This window comes from Ambystoma mexicanum, chromosome 9, assembly GCF_040938575.1.
Source record: "Ambystoma mexicanum isolate Mex_15411 chromosome 9, UKY_AmexF1_1, whole genome shotgun sequence".
NCBI classification, from domain to species: Eukaryota; Metazoa; Chordata; class Amphibia; order Caudata; family Ambystomatidae; genus Ambystoma; species Ambystoma mexicanum.
This window is the reverse complement of record NC_090931.1, coordinates 953399399-953424656: the sequence shown is the minus strand read 5'-3', so window position 1 is coordinate 953424656 and position 25258 is coordinate 953399399. Positions and strand designations below refer to the sequence as shown.

The window sequence follows — 25258 nt, the reverse complement described above, 5'->3', positions numbered from 1 at the left end:
GGACAGGATATCCTTGGTTTTTTATGTGATGTGGGAGGCCAAAGCAGTGCAGAGAGCCAGGACCCTAAACACAGAACTGATTCAGGAGAGGGCAATCAAATGACTCCCTGGCACAGAGGCAACCGTTTCCAATACTGGGATTGCATGGCATGGAAGCAAGCATTCTCCACCCTTCTTTGCATTTATTTTTACAAAGACGCAAGAAATTTGTCAGAAATAAAAACACTACTCCGACAGTCAGTTCTTTCCTTGGTCATTGCCTGTAAATCCTCCACCTCTCTTGTAGTATATCTTTCTCCAGGAACAGCAAATCCTGTGCTGATACAGCAGAACCATAGAAAAGTATTGACGGAAAATTACTTAGTGGTTCATATCAATGACTTCACTGAATATTGAGGTCCTTTGAAATCAAAATGGCTGACTGCAACAACAAACTGCCAATGCTATTGTGGGTGCTGCGGATAAGCGTTTCACATTCAGAAATGTCACTTGCATGGTTCGAATGACAGGCAACACAAATATTTGTTCCAGCCCGCCCTCACCCTCCCACGTTTGTAGTTCCCCGCTCCATGGTAGCTCAACCTCCATCCCCATGTCCTTCCACCCACGATTTGTAAAGCGCCCAGTTGCTTTCTGAAGCAAGGTACATGCTAAACACCCCAATAATAATAATAATCCTTCCCAATCAGAGTCAGAGATGGTTGCTTACAGGGACTGCTTTCATCAAAAAACATTGCTACCCAAAATAACTACGCACGCCAGCTCTCCTTCCCAAATCAGGTAGTAGCCCCAACGTCCTGCTTACGGTGCTGTGGAGCAGGTGTGCTTCTCTTTAGAAGAAAAAAAGTTGTTCGGTTTCAAATGGAGGGAAATGGGCTCATCAGGAATACTGGCTGCATAGCAAGTGTTTAGATATTCTTGTAGGTCCCTTTGCTATTCAAAGTTTTGCAAAAAACAGTCAATTTTATGATCCATCGAAGGATAGATCATTTGAGCACATTTCAACATAGTTGGCAAAGTCATTCTGGGACTAAAATGTGGGTGCATAACAACTGGATTTATTTGCATTTTGTCTCAACACAAAGTTGGAGACCACCCTGCAATAAAGGTGCTGATACTGCGTCGTCCAGAGGGTCGTGGGGCGGGGCATTTACCAGTTGCAGTAATAATCAGGCCGGAGAAGGCACCCACGAGGGTGGGACAGGGTATCAGTGAGGGGTGTATTACAAGTGCTTGGAACACGTATACAGTCCGAGAGGTCAGGGTGGAGGTGTTCAAGGGGGAACACGTGGTAAATATGAGGACACAACATGTGGGGGTGCTGCTGCACAGCGTGGGGAAGGGGAGCCCTACAGGTGGGTGGATATATGGGGACGTTTTACACAGGCCCTCTACAGCAGGTCAATTAGAAAACTGTACGAACACCCCACGACAGTGGGATGGGGGTGTATTCAGGGTGACTGTCCCCAGTAGGCTGCAGTCGCTGGGAACAGAACCAGCAGATACATACTGGGTCGGCGAGCCAGTCTCATGGTTACTTGTGGAGACTGGTGAAATTAAATTTGCCATGTAGTGCTCAGGGAGACACATGCATAGTACAACCAGCGGTTTCAAATCACCCCTTGGCAGGTGGGTCTGGGAAGAAGGATGTGGAATGCAGGGGCGATCCAGTAGGTGCCAATCAGAGGGTAATTTTTGGTATCCCTGATAAGCAACAAGTGTACTCTGTCTTCGAGGATGTCTACGAGGCCCCTCATTGGTTGGATGCCCTGTGAATGTCTCCCTTCCCACCAGCTCAGGGTGTCCCGTGTTATTTTTCTGTGTGCTGCCCACGGCAGATTAATAAAGAGCTGGAGATCAGCACAATTACGTAGGTTCTAACAACCATTCATTTACAGGGTAGTGGTAGGATATGTGGCGCCACGATTGGAGGGTACAAACCAGGGGACATCAGACTATTTGCTCCAATCATGTCAGACTAACTTATGTCTAGCTATAAGGGGTTGACCTGATTCAACCAATTAGCTTCGTGAAACACACAATCACTCAATGCATTGTGGAACTGTTACTAATCACACAAACACTGTATACATTTTTTTGTCCGTCGTGGGCGGTGTTGTCACCTCTCATCAACCAGTTCTGTTCCACTGTGCCGTTTGATTTGTGGTCACCAAGCTGTAATAAACAGCATTACTTCTTGCTTGGCGCATACTCCTCTTTTGACTACCATCGGTAATCTATTGACCACATGCTCCTGCAGGACCCCTGATTCAACCCATTGGGCTATAATCCAACCACAATTTTCCAAACATGGGGTCCAAGAGTACATTATGGAGTCCTTTTATTTGTAATAAGTCCCAGTGTTCTTCTACACACCCAATACCAGAGGACAGGCTTGGTGTTGATTACCCGCTTTTGACCATCTTAATTGTGTTACCCCATGACATTAGATGTGACAGAGACTACCCATTACTTCTATCATACAACAATTACTTATTCATTTTCTTCTTGGGAGCTTGTCAGGTTCTTACATTAATCCTACATCAAACCTATGAGATTTTTTAAGAATACAAAAAGGGTTTTGGGTGTCATAATTTCCTATAAAGTTGGTATTATTGTTCCCAAATTCCCACTGGCTTCTTACAAGTTCTTGAAAGCTACTTAAAAAATATTTGAAGTCCATTTTTATGGGTACCCTCACTGTTGAGGGATTCTGGCAGAGAGGCTATGAGTACAGGACTGCCTGGTGTATCAGGGAGTCTGGCACTCATATCTTGGCTGATTTCGGTGAAAGATGGGCACCCAGGTGTGTTTTGCAGAAAGCATCCCTGCTCATTAAGATATCATGAGCAGCTAGTACTGTCCTTTCCTACAGCTCTGTCTGGAAGCCCATTGGCTGCTGGTGTGAGAGCAATGGAGTCATGCAGTCATGTTTTAGTAGAATTAGCCTCCAAAGCATCCTGTTGTACTGCTATTCTTTTACAGATCAGATATTTCTACACAATGTGCATTAGGCAGAGTGTTTCCAGCGGGGGGACATCCATTAGTATGCCGCTTGCCTTGCAATGCTGAGTTGTCGCTATAAGCTTTGCCGTGGAAATTGGGCATGCTGATGTCGCTGGTCACTTTCATGGAGTTTCGGACATTTGTGCTTTGGATTTAACTGGCAGAGTATTTTCACCTGTAGGCCTATGTTTCCATTTGTCCCCTCGAGCCAAAACAGGTTCCGCAGTGACTGAATGTGTGGCTTTTTCATAAATGATGTGTCCTTGCATCTCTGAAGCAGTATGAATCGGTTATGGCCGTTTTGAAATCCTCCTCTATAGATCTATTTATTTCACTAAGAAGCCATATTGCTGCGATTCCTTTGCTACTTTGATCCGCTGGGTTAAATGGACAAAGTGTCAGGCTGGGGTTGAGGCTTCCATTTTCGCTGCTCCTTTCCCCCTGGGGCAATGGCTTCCAAGTAGTTTTGGTTTGGGTCCAGACTTGAAAATATTTTTATGTCTGCCAAAATAAAATGCCTCAATGTTTCATACTGTAAACAGGTTGTGCATGTTTCAACCGTGGTGTTATCACAGCTTTGAAGCATGCATAATAGGAAGTCTCATGCCACAGACAAGATCGTCTGGTCAAACCAATTTACATGTGAAAAGTTGAGACCTCAGTGTTCTGTAATACATGGCAGCTTGCAATACCTATATAAACGCCTGTAAATTATGATCTGATTACAGGTTACTGTGACATCACTACGGACCTGTAATAAGAAAATGACATCACTAACGCTCTGTAATCAATTATTACTGCGGCGCTGCGACATCACAATTCATGTTGTTTCAGCCAGCACAGAGAAGCCGATTCCAGTAGCCACTGCAGGCCTTGATTAAAGCAGTGACGAGATTTACAATGACCTGTCCTGTAAAAAACGCTTTCTCTGACACTTTACGTTAACCGACACAAACTTCTGTAAGGAGTTTAACGCATGGGAGCAAGAATCTCTGTCATTATTTATTTTAAAAGCACAAAACGTAAACATTTTAGTTAACTGCTTAAACTATTTTTCTGCAACACAGTAGAAGCTGCATATTCGTTTTGTTTAAAACAGATTGTGCACGAAATACAAGTATGAGCAACTGGAAGATCTCTTACACTGAATACATGTAAGAGCAACTGGAGGATCTCTTACACTGAATACATACATCTAAGAGCAACTGGAAGATCCTTACACTGAATACATGTAAGAGCAACTGGAAGATCTCTTACACTGAATACATGTAAGAGCAACTGGAGGATCTCTTACACTCAATACATACATCTAAGAGCAACTGGGAGATCCTTACACTGAATACATGTAAGAGCAACTGGAAGAGCTCTTACACTGAATACATACATCTAAGAGCAACTGGAAGATCCTTACACTGAATACATGTAAGAGCAACTGGAAGAGCTCTTACACTGAATACATACATCTAAGAGCAACTGGAAGATCTCTTACAATAATTGAAAGGTCAGGTATATAACAGTGGATGGCCAAAAATGATAAAGAGCAAATAACCCCTACCATATGTAAAAATAATATTGGAGGATACCTTGGAGTTCTGTGACCTTATTAAGGAACTCAGCCTTGCTCCGCTCCTCTAGATGGTCACAGAACTCTGTGGCGACTTGTAATAATATCCTTATAACATACAGTAGGAGGTATTGTATCCCATATATTACCGTGGGATCATGCGTATTGGATGATGCAGTTATGGAAGGTATGACCAAGGCTCTCCAGCTACCCACAAGCCAGTTGTTTCTCACATCCAGCTACAAGTGTGCTTTACACATTGTTGGATTCCATTTACAACGGACAATACAACGAGGCGTCAGAATGCAATGAATAACACAGGACAGGATAGGTTGCTCGCCTCTGACCCATGTGCGAGATCTGTTTCACAAACCCACACAACAACAGGAAACAGCGATCGCAAAAGAATGTGCTGATTTTCCTCCACTTATTGTGAAAGTCTAGGCGGTTCTGATTACTTATGTTCAAGATGATGACATGTCCCGGCTTTCATGTGGAAGTCAATTCTGCAAACGCAGTAAGTGGCACCGTTTAATGGAGGATTGGGGAGTTGAGAGGCAACCACCCATACACAACCACGGACGTAGCCAGGGTTGAAAAAAAATGCTGGTATAGTTTAAAAAGCTATGCACCGTTTTCTTTAATCGCACGCCTAGCTGCGTTTCTATACTTACCGTTAGTAAACAAATCACACACATTTCATAACTCAACATCACAACCTGTACTTTGAAATAGCAACATAAAAAAACCCTCGTGCAACAACGCCAACAAACATTAAGACGTCTTCTGTCTCTAGTGGACCATGGCTGCAGCCAGAGCAATCTGTGTATCCCCGTAGCCAAGATTAAAGCGGCACTGTGCGCCTGCTGCTCTATCACACCCGCAGAGATTGACAGCTCAGAGCCGTTTCCGTTACACCCCGAGGCCACACCCATTCCCACACACTCTCCAAAAACATCTGCGAAAGTATGTCTCCAAACCTCTGCAACGTGTGCCGAGGCGGCAGCGGAAAGCCATCGCTCGCTTACCTCCCTTATCGCGTGTTCCCGGTCCAGCGGGGACGGGTGCGCCGGCGTGGTCTCCGGGGCACGTACAGCGTGAGGTTTCTTTCCCAAGAGGAGCTGGTAATGTTTTGGGGGCCCGCTAGCCGGCAGACTTCACTTCTCCAACTTCTTTTTTCTCTGCCTTCGGCGGCAGATATGTACCCAACAGAACTTTTCAGCCGCACTACAGCACAACCAGCACACAGACTTCCTGTCTCTTTCTCCTTAAAGAGACAGGCTCCAATAACACGTCTTAGGTTTTTCTAATAAAGTGAGCAACATTTTCAGAGAGTATGTGCCAAGATTTGAAACGCACATAAAAATGAGAAGTCTTCCCGACTTGTATTTGAGTCAGGGATATTTTGGAACAGGGAAAGTAAAAAAATAATATCATACCTTCATACATGCCAACATTCTGTGACCAAAAATCTGTAGGAATCTTAAAGTTTCAAAAATAGGAGAAGAGGTAATGATAGGAGTAGGGTGCGTCAGCAGCCCATTGTCATTGAATGAGCCCGCCGCCACAGGTGCATTCAATGACAATGAGGCTCCTGCCACGCCTTCTGCCACCAGGCCAGCTCTGGGGAGCCTTTGAAAGACTCCCCCTAGCTGGCGTGGTGGGGGGCTAATGGCGCCTTTTGTCAAAGGCACCCGCGGCGGAGGGGCGCATTTAGGCCGCCGCCGTGGGGGCCTTTTACATCAAAAGCCTGCATGCCGCGCCTTCTCCCGCTACGCCAGCTCGGGGAGCCCTTGAAAGACTTAAATCGGTATTTGTTGCTAATAAATCGGTAGGTGGTAGGACTGCTTAAAAAGCGGTATCCTACCGCCTAAATCGGTAGAGTTGGCAAGTATGTACCTTTGGCATATCTCTCAACTCACACGTTTTCGCCGGGTGTCACCCGCTCTGTAAAGGGTTGACTCACTCGCCAAGCCTCCTGCATGCCAATGCATTCCAATGGGCATCTCACCCGCCAAAGACAAAATTGGGTGATTTCACCCGCCTTTGTAACACAAATGGTTGAGAGCTATGCCTTTGGTTAAAAATGCAAGTCTACTTAGGGAAAGTTGGCAGTGTCTAAAAAGGGATGCAAAACAGACTTGTATTTCTGAAGAACCACACCTTGGATAATGCTGATGGTTTATTTCGCAGTAATCCCTAGTTTAGAAATCCCGTTACCTCTTCCCCTGCCCTTCAGTCACCTCTAGCTCTCATAGTGTGGATAGCATCTTCAGGTCTAACTCTGGCCTCCTCTGTCTCTATAAGGGTCTTGCTCATTTCCATTCCCCGGTCTCCCTCCCCCCCCCCTTGTCCATTCCCGGTCTCCCCGCCCCCCCATCCACTTGTCCCAGTTTATCTCTAACATGCTCCCACTCTGTCAGTCGCTCACAAGTATCGCACTCAAATTTCATTCGCACGCCCACCTTTCATTCTCTCAACCAAACTTTTCCCACCCCCTCACTTCTTCCTCTCCCTTCTCTCATTTCTCACCGCTTTCTCATCCAGTTTCCTTTTATCCACTTCTCTATTTCTTTTGTCCTCCATTTTTCCATCACCCTGCCTTTCCCTGTGACAGAATGCCATCTGCGTTGGTGTACAAGCCCAAGCTTGTTGGATTTGTGTTAATTCAAAATGATGCTGACGCTCTCAGAAAGTGATTGCTGCTTAACAGACCCCACTTTCCAATGCTCCATCTGAAAAAATATGGTACGCTTGTGTTGTCGTGCCTGGGACTGGTCTACTGACACACCAGCATGCAGGTGCCATGTAGTTCAGCACCATTGTAGCCACAGAGTAGCGTGTGCATTCGTAAAAACAGCCTGCTGGAATCCAAATTAATTCAAACACTCATGGGCTGCCTTTAACAGCAGGCATTCATGATTCAAGTATTGAACGTATTACCTAATGAGCCACAGATTTACTCTATATATCGACCCTACTGCATTGACATGGTAATCCTGAGCCAAAGATGCATACCCTAGAGTAATGAGGTGGTTCCTAACCCTCCAGCCCGATTCTTTTTCATTTGTGAATAAAGAAGTGAAATTTCAGACAAATGAGCTCAAGCTATTGTCAGGGGTCAGAAATGACGAGACAGACACAAAGGTATAGTTTTCTCACAAGTTGCCATTTTATTAAAATAATAAGGGGTGAGACAAACAACTATCTTTCCCTAACCTAACAAGGATGTCCCTGCCTAACAAACTAAGGCTGAAGAAAAATGACCTAGTGTCCAAAAATGATCTGACCCTCACACTAATCTACACAACAACATTATACAAGGTTTGTTTGGCTGTCTTAAATTCCACAAAATAACATGAAGTCAAACTCAAAAGTGATAAACAATAATCATTGTGACTGTTAAGACGGATTTCTGAACTCTGTCCTGGTGGCGCAGAAGTTCAGAAGGCCAACCTAATTACTTGGAACAGGGTAACCTCTGGACAAGCCAGACCAATCAAGGTAGCGATCGCGGCGGTCAAGACTAGGTCTCGAGAGGGGTGAGGGTGACTGAAAGCCCGCAATGAGCACACAAAGCAAGAGCGCTTACAAACTACTCCAAACAGTTGTTATATCAAAAATAGATACACATTTATTTTAAGGCCTTTAAAACAATGACCGTAGCGAGAAAATCACAATATCACAATATTAAACCAACACATACCATATCAACACAATATATATACAAATACACAGTCGCAAGCGTTTAAAGCATGAAATATGTAGTCCACCTGAAAGGAAAGGAAAACAGGCAGTGCGATAACGCTTTAGACTCAGTTCGCCTTTAGAGGCACCTAACTAGATGGAAGTCCGAGCCCTGCGAAGAGTGGAGCCTTGTGCTCAAAGTACCTGCCACGCCGGTGCCAACGGGCAAAAGGGGAAGCTCTTCGGAGGAAGTCAGGCAGTTCGGGTTAGTGCACAGCAGAAGGAGAACAGGTTCCGCAACTCAAGCGCAGCCTCCACAGCGAGCAGAAGCAGAGCGCGAGTACGGCAAAAGGGTGCTGTTTTTACACAGCAGGGAAAAGCAATGGGATACTGCAGGAGGGCGACCAGATCCTAGCTAAACTACTCACCGGTCCCCGAAGCAAGCAGACCCAGGCTTCTCCACGTTAGTTTCAGCAGCTGGCAGGTTCAGAAGAGCAGGGAACGCCTCGTAGTCGTGTAGAGCAAAAAGACGTCCCAATCGACGAAACCAGCACAGTTTTGTTGCCGCAGCAGGACAACGGAGCGGCCGTGTGTATTCAAGCCAAATGTACACTCCTCCCTTCAGACTTGGGAACGCCAAGTGTACGAAGCGTGGGAGAGTGACAAGGACTCGAAATACAGCACAACCTGGCGGCAGTTACAGAGCAGGACTCCCTTGTAAGCTGGTCAGTCAACTGGATGGCCCAGAGACACTTCCGAAGGCTTACTTGGCAGGAGATGATGAAGTCGCCGGGAATAGCTGTTCCTGCTATTCCAAAGGTCGAAGCACCAGTACAGGCCTTCTGGTTCGATCCAAGGAGGAAAGGGTTTCACAGGACGACAGCAGTGCAAAGGAGGATTCCTTCAGCGGGTCACCAGCGATTCCTCGGTCCAGCCTCTTGGTTGCAGGATACTTGGCTCCTGTATTCCTTCGTTCGTGAGAACTCAGGAGATCGACATGGCAGTGGTGTTTCCAGCTCCCTCTTATCCACGGTTCCCTTCGCGCCAAAACGGAGGGGAGCCAATGGGAGATCCGCTCATCAACACACATACCATACGTGGACCAATCACGGACCACGGTGGTCCCAGGCATTCACACCACCCTAGACTCTCTGGCACCCAGGATGTGTATTGGGACCAGACATCCCAGCCCACACCCTGGAGGCACACAAACGACATGTAGAAGCCCGCGAAAGCAACCACGTTTCGCGGGAAAGTACATGCCCAAATAAGGAAGGCCCCGGGTCGCCCGACCCGGGGAAGGTGAAGGGAGCAAGACGGTCAGTGGACAGGACAAAGGAGCCTCGTGGTCTGGCCATTTTGGGAGCCAGGCCACCATTTTGGGTTCAGTGCGAAAAACGTGCTCAGAACGCCAAAAGGAGCTCAAAATAAACAAAACGATCGCTGCCACCATTCGAGTCCCTGAATGACTTGCACCGATCAAATACCATCCTAAAAGAGTATCTAGGGTCTGTAGAAGGCTAGAGACCCAAGAGAGCTGTAACTTAGCTTACAGTGCCCTCTTGTGTCATGTTGCACTAAAGCCGCAACACGATAAAAGAAACTACGGGAAACAGCGTTCCCCGGTACTGACTGTCTTAAGGGCATTTCAGTTTCCCCGTAAGAAAAGGAGCGAAAGCCCAGAGAAGTGCGGCAGAAGGCTGTACTTCTCTGGCAAAGTCAAGAACAAGGTTAAAAACAATAGCAAAAAGTTTAGGGGTTGCCACATGGAAGGAAAATTACCTGCAATCATGAAATCTTTCCTAACACTCGCCCCTCCCAGACTATGGACAGGGGGAACTAATCCACCCCTGGATGAGTCTCTTGTTCAGGTCGGTTAAACATTCTGGACAACCCATCAGCATTGCTATGTTGGACACCTGGCCTATGCTCAATAGTGAAGTCGAAGCCTTGTAGACTTATGGACCACCTAAGCAACTTTGGATTCTCCCCCTTCATGTTCATTAGCCACTTTAACGGCTTATGGTCAGTCTGCACAGTGAAGTGGGTCCCATAGAGGTAGGGCCTCAGCTTCCTTAGGGCCCACACAACAGAGAAACATTCTTTCTCTACCGTGGACCATCTGAGCTCTCTGTCCTTAAGCTGGCGACTAATAAAACCGATAGGGTGTTCCTTACCCTTCTCATCTACTTGTGATAGTACAGCTCCTATCCCAGTGTCAGAAGCATCCGTCTGCACGATAAAAGGTCTGATAATCAGGGGCCCTGAGCACAGGGGCCTGGCACAAGGAGTCTTTTAAGCCATTGAAGGCCTTCTCACACTCGTCAGTCCAAGTTACCTTCTTGGGTTTCTTCGGAGTTGTGAGGGCAGTCAGAGGAGCAGCTATGGTGCCATAGTCTGCCACAAAATTGCGGTAATACCCCGTGAGTCCTAAAAAGGCTCTCACTTGGGTTTGCGTAGTGGGGGTAGGCCAGTCTTGTACTGCTTGTACCTTACTGGATAGAGGCTGTCTCCTCCCTCCACCTACTTCATGTCCAAGGTAAACCACTGAGCCTTGTCCATTTTGGTGAGGGGCCACTCGGACACCCTCAAAAGAGCTAACTGAAGGACTGCTTGGGAACAGTTCGGGGAGAGGTTCAGACACCTCTTCCTCAACATCTGAAGCCAGTAGCAGTGCTGCGATTTCGACGCTTGGGCCGAAAGCCTTCAGCCTATTCATGTGAAACACTTTGGGAGCCTGTCCAGGCCTTCCAAGGTCCACTGAATAGTTAACCTCACCCAGGGGCTCCACCACTGGGTAAGGGCCTGACCATTTGTCCTGTAAAGCTCGAGGCCTTATGAGATTCATGATCAGGACTTGCTGACCAAGTGTAAAGTTGATGAGGGAAGCTTTCTGGTCGTACCAATGTTTCACCAGCGCTTGCCCTGCCTTCAATTTATCACTAGTCAAGCCCATCAGAAGTACCATCCTTTTCTGAGCCCTAGCACATAATCAACTACATTGGTAGCAACAGGGGGAGTGGGCATCTCCCATCCCTCTTTGACGATGGCTAAGGGTCCCCGTACGGGATGACCGAACAGAAGTTCGAAGGGGCTGAAGCCAACACCCTCCTGTGGTACCTCTCGGTAGGCAAACAGTAAGCATGAAACAAGAAGATCCCATTTCCTTCTCTGAGGCTCCTCCAGAGCCCCAATCATGCTCTTTAACATCCTGCTGAAACGCCCCCCCAGACCATTGGTCTGGGGGCGGTATGCAGAAGAGAACCTGTAGGTGTCCCCACATTCTTTCCACATAGCCTGCCTATACTTCGACATAAAGTTGCTGCCATGATCCGACACAACTTCTTTAGGGAAGCCAACCCTAGTAAACATGCCGAGTAAAGCTTCTGCAACTGGCTTGGCAGTTACAGTTGTAAATGGGACGGCCTCAGGATACCTGGTTGCATGGTCGACCAGCACCAGGATAAACCTATTGCCTGAGGATGTTTGCGGGTCAAGGGGACCAACCATGTCGATCCCTACCCTTTCAAATGGTACCCCCACAACTGGGAGCGGTACCAACGGAGCTTGGATTGTCGCGCCAACCTTACCAGACAACTGGCAGGCGGCACAACTCCTGCAGTGACTTTCTACTTGCTCCCCCATCTTGGGCCAGTAGAAGTGCATGGATAACCTTTGCTTGGTCTTCCTCATACCGAGGTGACCAGCAAGGGGAACTTCATGCGCCAACTGCAGGAGGAAGGGCCTAACAGCAAGGGGAACCACCAACCTCCTATGGACTCCTTCTGTAGACTCTGTGGGCTCACTATACAGGAGTCCACCTTCCTGGTAAATCCTATGCATCCCAGGAGGTTCACCCTCAAGCTGGGAGCAGGCCTGTCTCCTTAGGCCTTCCAGAGATGGGCACTCACGTTGGCCTTTACTGAATTCGTCCCTATCAGGACCTCCTTCAACTAACAAGTCTTTTAGTTCAGGATGATCGTTGGGGTCGAATACTTCAGGCATCGCCACCTCCTCGTCAGGCCCGGGCGATTGACCAACTTCCTCCACCGCAGTGGTAGGCGAGCTCGGGGGAATATTCTCTTTCCCTCGTCTTGACTTGTAGACTCCTTTCGCCTTGGGTTTCCCCTTTGGCTGGGGCGGCGTATTGGACTTGGCCAATGCTGCCCGTGCTTGAGACCGTGTGTAGGGTCTTTCGGCAGTGTCTCCTACGAGCCCTAAAGCTCTGAGATCATTGCCCAACAAGACCTTTCCCGGGACGTTTCTCTGAATGCTCACTGGAATCCTGACTGCTGTACCATTTAAAGTAAGATTTACAGGGATCACGGGAAACATACGGAGGGGGCCGTCAGCCAACTTAGTGGGCATCAGAGTAGCTCTGGCAACTTCCTCTGAGTCTACCAAGGTAGAATCCACTACAGTGCGACTGCACCCACTATCCCTAAGAGCTGGAGTATCCACTCCATTGATCAGCACACTGTCTTTAAAGTAGTGCTTGGTATTATCCGGAATCCTAGCATAAGCCTCTGCGACTTTAGGCTCCCAGGAACCCAGGGACACTAAAACTACCTCAGCCTCTATCCCGCTGGGAAATGAGTCTGAGGAGAAGGATGCTCCTGTAATCTCTTCTTCCTCGTAGGAGGAGAAGGCCAGATTAGCGGAGTGGACCCCCAAAGGTCTAACCTTACAACGGGGATCCCCCTTCACATGGTCAGTTGCTCCACAAGAAAAACAAGCCCCAGTGGGTCTGTTTACGTAGGGAGGCTTATTGTAACCAGAGTTCTGTTTTGGAGGCTGACCTCCACTACCCTGTGAGTTCTCTTGTGTCTTACCCTTGTTTTTCTTTTTGTGGCCCTTATGGGAAGAAGATTTAGCAGATTCCCCACCCTCCATATCTTTGGGCTTTTTCCCTTCCTCCTGCTTACCAGGATGAGTTTTGTCCTTATGGGACACTCGATGTGACACCCATAAGTCTGCTGCAATGGCCAGCTTCTTAGGATCTATCTCCTTCGAATCGGCCAAATGCTGCTTAAGCTCCGGGGAAGAAGAAGCAAAAATATGTTCCAGCATGACAAGATTTATCATGCCTTCGAAGGTAGAAACCTTATAACCTTCAACCCAGCCAGTTAAGTTTTTCAAAGATTCAGCGACATAAGATACCCAAGTACCACCTTCCTTTTTCTTATACTCTCGAAAACGCTTTAAATATTGGGCCGGAGTCTTCCCAAACTTTAAAATGAGAGTTTGCTTTAACATTGCGAAATCAGCCCGCTCAGCCTTCGACATTTCCATAATGGCACTGCAGCCAGAATGGGGCAGTCTACTGAGCAACCACGCAATCTTATCAGCATTGTCAACTTCTTGAACCTCGCATGCATACTCAAACGCATTCAGCCAGTCCATAATGTCATTCCTTTCTTCATACACACTGAGCATATCTTTCGGAAACCGTGGATGAGAGGAAGCCCCAGACCCATGTCTAGGACCCTTGCATCCATTTGCAACCTGAAGCTTGGCCAGTTCCAACTGGTGATCCCTGTCTTTCTGTTTTTCTGCCTGTTCGATTTTTAGTTTGGCTATGCTGAATTCAAGCTCCTGCTGCCTAAACCGCAGCTCTTGCTTCTTGAATTCAAGCATAGCCTCCCCATCAACACTGGCAGAGGAAACATTAGACATTACATCCTCCCTGTCCTCGTGGTCGTGATGGATCAGTGCAGCGGCAGAACCGTCGGTTCTACCAGTGAGAGCAGCCCCACCACCTTCTGCACTGTCCTCGGAAGTTATAGCGTCAAGCTGCGCTTCTTGCCACGCCACGATTCTCTGGATCATTTCCAATTTTGTGCCTTGAGAGGAAACACCTCTCTCCGCACACATCTTTTTCAGCGTTTCTGATTTGGAAGCATTTAAAGTTAACAAGGTATTTGCTTCCATACTGTTTGATAGGACTATGGCCTTTTTAAAGTTATATTACAACAATTCACTACGTGTACTGTTTGGAATAACCTGAAATGCCTTAGTTCGAGCGCAACACTGGATACCTTCAGTCGTATCCCACCGCTGTACACCAATTTGTTAAGACGGATTTCTGAACTCTGTCCTGGTGGCGCAGAAGTTCAGAAGGCCAACCTAATTACTTGCAACAGGGTAACCTCTGGACAAGCCAGACCAATCAAGGTAGCGATCGCGGCGGTCAAGACTAGGTCTCGAGAGGGGTGAGGGTGACTGAAAGCCCGCAATGAGCACACAAAGCAAGAGCGCTTACAAACTACTCCAAACAGTTGTTATATCAAAAATAGATACACATTTATTTTAAGGCCTTTAAAACAATGACCGTAGCGAGAAAATCACAATATCACAATATTAAACCAACACATACCATATCAACACAATATATATACAAATACACAGTCGCAAGCGTTTAAAGCACGAAATATGTAGTCCACCTGAAAGGAAAGGAAAACAGGCAGTGCGATAACGCTTTAGACTCAGTTCGCCTTTAGAGGCACCTAACTAGATGGAAGTCCGAGCCCTGCGAAGAGTGGAGCCTTGTGCTCAAAGTACCTGCCACGCTGGTGCCAACGGGCAAAAGGGGAAGCTCTTCGGAGGAAGTCAGGCAGTTCGGGTTAGTGCACAGCAGAAGGAGAACAGGTTCCGCAACTCAAGCGCAGCCTCCACAGCGAGCAGAAGCAGAGCGCGAGTACGGCAAAAGGGTGCTGTTTTTACACAGCAGGGAAAAGCAATGGGATACTGCAGGAGGGCGACCAGATCCTAGCTAAACTACTCACCGGTCCCCGAAGCAAGCAGACCCAGGCTTCTCCACGTTAGTTTCAGCAGCTGGCAGGTTCAGAAGAGCAGGGAACGCCTCGTAGTCGTGTAGAGCAAAAAGACATCCCAATCGACGAAACCAGCACAGTTTTGTTGCCGCAGCAGGACAACGGAGCGGCCGTGTGTATTCAAGCCAAATGTACACTCCTCCCTTCAGACTTGGGAACGCCAAGTGTACGAAGCGTGGGAGAGTGACAAGGACTCGAAATACAGCACAACCTGGCGGCAGTTACAGAGCAGGACTCCCTTGTAAGCTGGTCAGTCAACTGGATGGCCCAGAGACACTTCCGAAGGCTTACTTGGCAGGAGATGATGAAGTCGCCGGGAATAGCTGTTCCTGCTATTCCAAAGGTCGAAGCACCAGTACAGGCCTTCTGGTTCGATCCAAGGAGGAAAGGGTTTCACAGGACGACAGCAGTGCAAAGGAGGATTCCTTCAGCGGGTCACCAGCGATTCCTCGGTCCAGCCTCTTGGTTGCAGGATACTTGGCTCCTGTATTCCTTCGTTCGTGAGAACTCAGGAGATCGACATGGCAGTGGTGTTTCCAGCTCCCTCTTATCCACGGTTCCCTTCGCGCCAAAACGGAGGGGAGCCAATGGGAGATCCGCTCATCAACACACATACCATACGTGGACCAATCACGGACCACGGTGGTCCCAGGCATTCACACCACCCTAGACTCTCTGGCACCCAGGATGTGTATTGGGACCAGACATCCCAGCCCACACCCTGGAGGCACACAAACGACATGTAGAAGCCCGCGAAAGCAACCACGTTTCGCGGGAAAGTACATGCCCAAATAAGGAAGGCCCCGGGTCGCCCGACCCGGGGAAGGTGAAGGGAGCAAGACGGTCAGTGGACAGGACAAAGGAGCCTCGTGGTCTGGCCATTTTGGGAGCCAGGCCACCATTTTGGGTTCAGTGCGAAAAACGTGCTCAGAACGCCAAAAGGAGCTCAAAATAAACAAAACGATCGCTACCACCATTCGAGTCCCTGAATGACTTGCACCGATCAAATACCATCCTAAAAGAGTATCTAGGGTCTGTAGAAGGCTAGAGACCCAAGAGAGCTGTAACTTAGCTTACAGTGCCCTCTTGTGTCATGTTGCACTAAAGCCGCAACACGATAAAAGAAACTACGGGAAACAGCGTTCCCCGGTACTGACTGTCTTAAGGGCATTTCAGTTTCCCCGTAAGAAAAGGAGCGAAAGCCCAGAGAAGTGCGGCAGAAGGCTGTACTTCTCTGGCAAAGTCAAGAACAAGGTTAAAAACAATAGCAAAAAGTTTAGGGGTTGCCACATGGAAGGAAAATTACCTGCAATCATGAAATCTTTCCTAACAGTGACCAGGCTTGGATTCCCTTCCCCTGGGTGAATTCTGGAATATGTGGAACAAAGTCCAGTTTCACAAAAGTTCTGAGTAATAACAAAGTTCCATTCAATGTACCATACAACTTTTTTCCTTTCAATATAACCTTTCGCTAGGCAAAGTGAATATCTCTCATCCAAAGGCTTATTTACAAATCTAAGTAATTGTACATTTTGCCACAACCTCTGCTTGATAAAAAAAATGGTTGTCTCTTCCAAACACCTCCTGCTTGGTAAAACAAATGTCTTTTCCTCAAACATAAATCTATAAATCAAATGCAAGTGTCCTTTTCTGAAAAGGTCAAGCACTTGTTAGCACATCATACTTCTTCAAAGGAAACATGTTAGTCAGGATGGTTCAATATTTACTTTCTGAAATGCCATAGTTCAAGTTCAACAAGACCTGGTGATGAAATTAGCACTTATTTTTCACGTCAACCTTTTACGACAAGCACAATACTTTAAATCATCTTCTTCCTGGTATACTCGGCTGCCAGGACTAACTACAAATGGTCCCTTTCCTGGTTTACTCTCCTGCCAGTATAAAATTCCTAGTACTACAATTTTTACTCTGTGGTAAGGCTTGTTCCAAACTCTCGACACTAGAATCATAAATAAGGGGATATGAACCAACAACATCTTCTCTTGATAGTCTTTTGACTCTTAACAAAATGTGTTACATCTCTTTCCAAATTGATATTCCAGAAAAGCATGATTGTTCTCTTGCTTTAGGCAATGCAGGTTACAGTCCTCTCCCCCTTGGTTTCCCATGCAAGAAGGGCTTTGCTCCTGCAGCCTTTGTTATAGTTTTCTGGTTGTGCAACCTCTTGGCTGCTGACGATGTGGATGACAATTATCTCCCAATTGACATGTCTTTCTGGGAGAGTTGTGCTCAGTTTGCCTAATTATCACTCTTCTCTGGCTTTGGTAATGCTGGTTACAATTGTCCCCATTTTGGGATCCCTCAGGGGTATCAGGTAATATTGTCCCCGTACATAATGTTGCCATACATATAGTCGCCAGGAAACGGCATAGGCGACATTATATAAAAGTCTAATGGTCTAATGTAACAGCTTTTACTATTTACTTTTAAACAAAAGTCTGTACTGTCCTCTGACAAGTGGGAAAATGCACTGGAAGGGACGTTAAGGTTAGGTGTTGTAATGTCCACTTTGAGGAGTCTCGAAGTGCACATGATGATGAAGTCAGTGTCTTGGACACTGCTGGGCGGTTAGCACCTTAGCAACCACCTGATTGTTGCTTGTTGTAACTTTCTATTATCAACACATCCTTTTATGTGTGCAGATTTAGGGGATTGGAACTTTGGTGGGGAATTTCCATCTGAAAGACTGCACACATCTCCAGTTATCTACCAACTCTATCTTCTCCCAAGACAATTAATCAGAGTCACAAAGTAAACACTTCCTTTATAGCCTTCAGAGCTGCCATTTTCACATGCAAAATAATGTCTTAGTTATTTTGTGAATATTCAATTTTTTTAAAGATCATGCATAGCAACTGTAGCAGATTAGAAGAAGGACGCAGACATTCTGAGGACATTTGTAATGTATTGTTATTAAAGAATAAAAGAATGTCCATCTTTCCCTATCCTATGGGGATTCCCTAACTATTTTATTAACTAAGGTTGCTGTCAGTTCTGGAAAACTGTCCAAAGAAAACAGTCGTCATCCAAGGCTAACCTAAGTGACCCTACTATGTTGATAATCAACTAAGGTCAGGAGAATGACTCCCTGTTCCTGTTGGTTCTACCTCTGCAATTATCTTTTCTTCTTTTTCTTTTCCTGATTAGTATGAAATTCTCAAAAACTCTCTTGTGATCCCTTGTATTAGTAGTTGTAACTCCGTCTTTTCCTGATTAGTATGAAATTCTCAAAAACTCTCTTGTGATCCCTTGTATTAGTAGTTGTAACTCCGTGGCGGGATTGATAAAGTTTCTATCTCCTTTTATTAATGGTTGCTTGGGTCTGATTGTATTCCTTTTCTTTTTCCTGTAGGATTCTGAGTGTTCTGATTTAGTGTCTTTTCCTCTGAGACTTTGGGTTTCTATAAAGTTGTGGTTCAACTTTTCCTTCTCAGGACTTCTTTGTATAGAGCCTATCCTAGGGACCGCTGTGTTCTTTAGTGCACAATTCTATGTCAAGAACGGAGGCTCGGATTATGCTTTCTCTTCAACTTTACTGTTCAGCAGCAAAGAAAAACAAATACCATTGAACATGAATACAAAACTAATAAAACCTAAAATAACCAAGTTTTTCTGAGTTTTTGTAGTCCATTTCAATTGGTCTTCCAACTGACCATGTGATAAGTCTGTAACCAATAAACAAAGTCCTCAGTGTATAAAACCTCCTGTCCTCTTTCCATTCCTCCTCTTTCTTGGCTGCTCGGCAGCGAGTTAAGTACTTTTTTCATTCTATTATATGTGTGAGTGAGAGTGTTTATACGAGCTTAAGATAATATTTTGGGAACACGACACATGTGCGCTTGATCAGGCGGAGCATATCCGCGTCGAGTTAATCGGCTCTCAGGAGTTGCGGCCGCGACGGGGCTGGTGCACCGGCAGCCGCAGCTCCGAAGATCCGACACAGAGGGCACTGCGACACAGAAGAGAGAGCGCGACGGGATCACGTAGTTCCGGCGCTCTCTCTCCCATTTAGGCATTCAGGTTTCTCGAGTACGGAGCAAGTGATACGAACGTTATGCAGACTGATTCTTACGATCAAAAGATTCATTATTACAAGAACTTTACATTCCGCCTCAGCATGCATCGTTTTTTTTGGAGCGTAGCGTCCTGTCAGGAACTCGACAGCGCCCCTGGAGGCCATCTCAGGTACCGCACGATAATACGGGCACAGTCCCAAGTAAAACCTGTCAATTAAAATTATATATATATATATATGTGTATATATATATATATATATATATTATCAGGAACCAGGTGATCTATACTACATAGATACAGATTTCATATATGTTGAATCTCTTTACAGAGAGGTTATAAAGTACAAAAACCCTGGTATATATATTATATATTATATACAGACACTTGACTTCCCCAGAGGCCGCGAACCATGAGCTCCTCCAGTGATGAGGGGAAGGCTAGTATTAGCCAAAAGAGGAGCCACTCGGAAATGACAGATGTCCTCCATAAAGCCCTGGGGGCTTCACTGGGACATGAACCTCAGCAAATAGCGCTGATGGAGCACTGGCTCAGATTCTCGCAGGGCCTGGAGGAAACCAAGGGCCTTAAGGCACAGAAAAAGACAAAAGGGGGCAGTAAAGCAGCCCGCAGGGCGGAAGAAGCCCACACACCCCCAGGCACACCACCGAAAAAGAGGGGTGGTTAAAGGAAGAGAAAATGAAAAGCGGGGCCTAGCAGGGGACGTGAAGGGTCCTCAAACACCTCAGATGAGGCGGAGGACGACCGGTAGGAGGAATACTCCGAAGAGGAGGAAGTTCTATCTATATCCTCTTCAGAAGGTGAAGGCCACAAAGCGCCGAAGAAAAGGAAGAATGAGGAAACAGAAGAGGATGGTGCAGAGGAAAATGATTTCGATCCAGAAGCACTGATTCATCCCAGATCATCTGAATGGGAACCGCCCAAAAGAATAGCGGCATATTTAAAGAAACGCCTGAGAGCACCACTAGCCAAAGAAGCTAGGAGCAAGATGAGGGCAGAATGCCCCAGACCTCACCTGCCAGAGGGTGCTGCGGATACACCCACCATAGACGAGAAGATGATAACCTTCATGGGTAAATACACAAAAGATGTGAGGAAGGGGCTGGACAGATCCTGGCGATCATGCCAGGACAAGATGCTAGATATGATGGGACCCCTCACAAAGATTCTCCAGATAGGAGAGGAAGCCAAAGTCAGAGGAGAGCCAATAGACCCGTCAATTCTAATTGGGTGGGCCCAGAGGGTGATATGCATGTTGGGGAATGCCAATCATGCTATTACCACGGAAAGGAGGAGATCTTTGTTGGTGAAGATCGACCCCAAATTAAATGAGCTGGCCTCCTCGGAATCTGCCTCATCGGCAAAAGGAAAACTGTTTGGGGACTCCTTTATCAAGGAGTTAACCAAATGTGTCAACTCATATGCAGCCTTGGACAAGGCTCAAGCCTCGCTCAAGAGAGTGTTCGGGAGGCACATTTTTGGACAGGCCAGCAGAGGCAGGGGTCGTTCGGCTGGCCGGTTCTAATATAATCGATCCTACTAGGACAGAGCTCATTGGAGAGAACAAGAGGAACGCAGACAGACACCTTTCTTTCCCTCTAGACGTAGAGGAAGAGGGAGAAACTGGCGAGGGGAACGTCAGCAGAATAACCCAGGTGAGAATAACATCCCCATGTCTAAATACCCCAGTAGTAGGTGGGAGGACGGCTCCATTTTTAAGAAATTGGTTGAACATATCGGGGGATTCCTGGGTGATACAAACCGCTCAATGTTTTTATATAGATTTCCTAGATACACCACATCAGGAGAAACCACCAAGAGGGATGGTAATGAACAGGGAAGACAAGATCTTACTGGAAAGAGAATTGAGAGTGCTGGAAAGCAAAAGAGCTATACGACCCGCATCAGGTCAGACAGGAGGCCACATAAGCAATACGTTCCTAGTAAAAGGGAAACACAAGACAAGACCAATCATAAATCTGAGAGGCCCAAACGGTTACGTGGTGAACAGACACTTCAAAATGGAAGGGATACACCTATTAAGAGATGCACTAATTCAGGGAGACTGGCTAGCCAGGATAGATCTGAAAGATGCATACCTGACTATTCCCATAGCAGGGGAACACTGCAGATTACTGAGATTAATCTGGGGGAAGCGACATGGGAGTTTCGATGCCTACCCTTTGGCCTGGCATCGGCACCATGGTGTTTCACCAAGATGATGAAGTAAGTTGTATCACACCTCAGAGCTCAAGGGATAAGACTTATAATATATCTAGACGATATATGTCTGATGTGCCAAGAGAAGGAGACATTGATAGAACAAGTACAGATAACAATAGATTTGCTAGAAAGTCTGGTTTTATAATAAATTGGGAGAAATCCAGTTTAGTACCAATGCAGACAATGGAATTCCTGGGTTTCATAGTGGATTCAATTCAGGGAACGCTCAGTCTACCCATTCACAAGGTGAACGATATCAAGAAACAACTGAGACACACACTAGCCAAGGGAGAACTCTCGTTGAGGGACATTGTGAGATTAGTGGGGCGCCTAGCGGCATCAATCCAAGCGATTTTCCCAGGACCGCTACATTACAGGGCACTCCAGAGGTTGAAGATATATCACCTCAGGAAGGGCGCTTCATACGAATCAAAGGTGACTATTTAACAAGAAGTGAGGGAAGAGTTAGAATGGTGGCTCATTCATATGGATGCATGGAACGGGAGAGCGATATTTGGTTCATCCCCGGACCTGATCATCGAATCCGATGCCAGCAGATGGGGCTGGGGAGCCCGATGCGGAAACCTGTCGACAGGGGGCAGGTGGTCGGATCAAGAGACGAGTCTCCACATCAACTGCCTGGAATTACTGGCAGGGTCCTTTGCAGTGAAATGCTGGACCCAGGAGAGGGTTCAATGTTGCGTTCTGCTAAAAATTGATGATGTCTCGGCAGTCAGGTACATCAACAGACTGGGAAGGACAAGATCCAGGTTACTAGCAGAACTGGCAAAGGACTTCTGGGAACTCTGTCTGGAGAGAAGAGTCTCAGTGACAGCAGAATATCTGAGGGGCCAGCAGAACGAAGTGGCCGATTGGGACTCCAGATACCTCAGAGACGCCAGCAATTGGAAGCTGGACGAGGTGGTGTTTCAGAAACTGATGTCTCGATGGGGTCCATGCCAAATCGACCTATTTGCATCGAGACTAAAAAGGCAATTACCCCGTTTTTTCAGCTGGAGACCGGACCCAGAAGCAGAGGCAACGGATGCATTCCTGCAATCCTGGGGTCAACAGAAGAACTATGCGTTTCCTCCATTCTCCATGATAACAAGGACGCTAGCTCAGGTGAGACGACAGGGAGCATCCCTAATCTTAGTTATGCCGGACTGAAAAGGGCAGGTGTGGTTTCCCAGCCTACTGGAATTGACTCATCAGAACCCAGTGGCTTTACCCAACACATAATTCATCATTCGAGATCCCAGAGGCCTCAGTCATCCACTGGTGAGGTCAGGAGGACTCAATCTCTTAGCGTGGGCGATTTCAGGAGATCTTGGGTTAGGTCAGGACTATCGGATGAAGCTGAAATCATCATTAGCGAATCATGGGACCCAGGGATACACAAAGCTTATAGATCAGCATGGGTCAGGTGGAGTAGCTGGTGTTTGGAAAGGAATATCCATCCCGATGGAACGGATGTAGTACATGTAGCTAATATTTTAGCCCAGATGGCAGCTCAAGGAAAGGCGTACAGAACTATCAACACAGCCAGGTCTGCGATATCTGCAGGGCACCCTAGAGTTTAAGGCTTAGCGATTGGGGAACATCCATTAATCTGTAGACTCCCGAGAGGGGTAAAGATGCTCAGACCCCCTAGCGAAAAATATAATCAGTTATGGGATGTAGACAAGGTTTTGAGACTATTGTTATCATGGCCAGATAATCAGGATTTGACACGTAAAGCAATTTCAGGCAAGTTAGCCATACTCTTATGTCTTTTAGCATATAAGAGATCTTCTGATGTTAGAGCACTGGAGATTAACAGGAAAAGTATATCTCCGAACGGAGTGACTTTTCTCATAACTAGGATGACCAAAACGGGGTTGAGATCTATTTCCTATGAGGCTTTTCCAAACCAACCAAAATTATGCCCAGTCAGATGCTTAACAGCATATGAAAATATGACGAGGGAAGAAAGGCCCCCGGGGGTGTCACAATTATTAATAGCAATTTGTAAACCATTTAAAGTGGTTAGACCGGCTACCATAGCCAGATGGCTTAGATGGGTGATGGTACAAGCGGGTATCGATATCGAGAGATATGGCACTCATTGAACTAGAGGAGCGATGGCTACTAAAGCGTATCACATAGGAGCCAGAGTGATGGACATTATGAGATCTGCAGATTGTTCGAATGAATCGTCTTTTAAAACTTTCTATTTTAAACCTATGGAAAGTGCGACATCGTTAGTGGTGAGTAAGCTTTGAACAAACATAATCAGAGCCTCCGGTCTTGACATAGAATTCAGATTTTCAACACATTCGTTACAGAAAGTCATAATTCTATTAAAGACACGGAGGCGAAGGATTATCCCACCCGATCAATCGTAAAATGTAATGTATTGTAATTCATGTATGGTTGACATTGATTATGTTTATTGAGACATACAGGATGTATATTATATGCAATTTTGTTGTTAATGCTTAATTGGGCATATTATAGACTGTATAGCTGATATACGATTGTCCCACCCTTGTTTTCGGTTTATAGTCACCTCTCTGATTGTTTTTCTTTAGGGACAGCAACAGACAACAAGCAATCTGGAATTTGATCTAGGATGCGACTGGAATGGACGGAATTTCAAAGTAGTACTGGACACAACCTCGCAAGGACAAAGAAAGAGGAGGAATGGAAAGAGGACAGGAGGTTTTATACACTGAGGACTTTGTTTATTGGTTGCAGACTTATCACATGGTCAGTGCGAAGACCAATTGCAAATGGACTACAAAAACTCAGAAAAACTTGGTTATTGTAGTTTTTATTAGTTTTGTATTCATGTTCAATGGTATTTGGTTTTCTTTGCTGCTGAACAGTAAAGTTGAAGAGAAAGCATAATCCTTCACCTCCGTGTCTTTAATAGAATTATGACTTTCTGTAACGAATGTGTTGAAAATCTGAATTATCTCTCTCTATTGGGTTACAATTTGTGCTTCTTAGACATTGGGCTATTTTCCGTTTTTCCCAAAGTAGAAATGTTCCAGTTTTGTTTCTCTCCCTCTGTGTAAATTCTAGGCTTCTGTTTATCACATGAATACAGTTCAGTTTCATTAATGGGATTTTCACAGGCTTGTCATTTGTATTGGGACGAGTATCTCCGATCTTATAACAATACCCCTTTTCCTTCCAAGTATTCCCATTCTCCCCTTTACCTTCAGTGATGAGGCAGAACATCTCCGGTACCCGTAGGTATGTGGGACCTTCTTTTTCCTTCAATTTGTTTCTATCATTGCTCTCTGTGACATCTGTTTCAGACCCATTTCCTTCCCATTCCCAAAATCTCAGTATCGTTAATGGTACTCAGCCTGTAATTCGGTTCATCAGTACAGGGGTATCAGCGAAGTTGAGGGGACAGCCTGTCCACCATGCTGCCTGCGGGGTCACGCCACCAACAAGCCCTCTGTTCCGGTATTCCCGGCTTCTGCTTCCTCGCACATGTTGACCCTTCAGTTTCTCTTGCTCCTCTCCGAAGCAATTTTGAAACTCACAGGCTCCGCAGCCTGCATTGTCTACTCCTTCTTCAGATGTTCTCCATACAGGGGCCTTCAGCTGCTTGTGTCTTCCTATACCTTGTCCTCCTCTTTAAGCATACTCGGCACAGTTATTCAGAGTTGTCTACATAAGGAGATAGGCTCTTTTCCTGTTTGGTAATGGTTTAAGTCTATTATCGCTTCGTCCCAGTTATGGAACTTGTGCTGATATGGAGTGTTAGATAATGCTATATAGGCTATCACATGGAGGGCATCACAGAGTTCCTCATGGGAACAGGAGTCCTTGTCGCCAAAGGGGGAGTCCCTCCCGGTGAGATCTCACTTGCCTCGACCCCTTTGGAGGG

The 25258-nt window shown here is 46.3% G+C and overlaps 1 protein-coding gene across 6 annotated transcripts in view; it reads right to left on the bottom strand.

Annotated features, from left to right (window-relative positions):
• Positions 1–5815, bottom strand: part of WIPF1 (WAS/WASL interacting protein family member 1) — a 906211-nt gene extending 900396 nt beyond the window's left edge. For 4 of the 6 annotated variants that reach the window (XM_069616147.1, XM_069616152.1, XM_069616150.1 and 1 more), the window contains exon 1: positions 5599–5814. The gene's annotated coding sequence lies outside the window, so the exon portion shown is untranslated. Of the gene's footprint in view, positions 1–5598 lie in introns of all 6 variants that reach the window. The other 2 variants (XM_069616149.1, XM_069616153.1) reach the window with 1 other exon arrangement.
• Positions 5816–25258: the final 19443 nt, after the last annotated feature.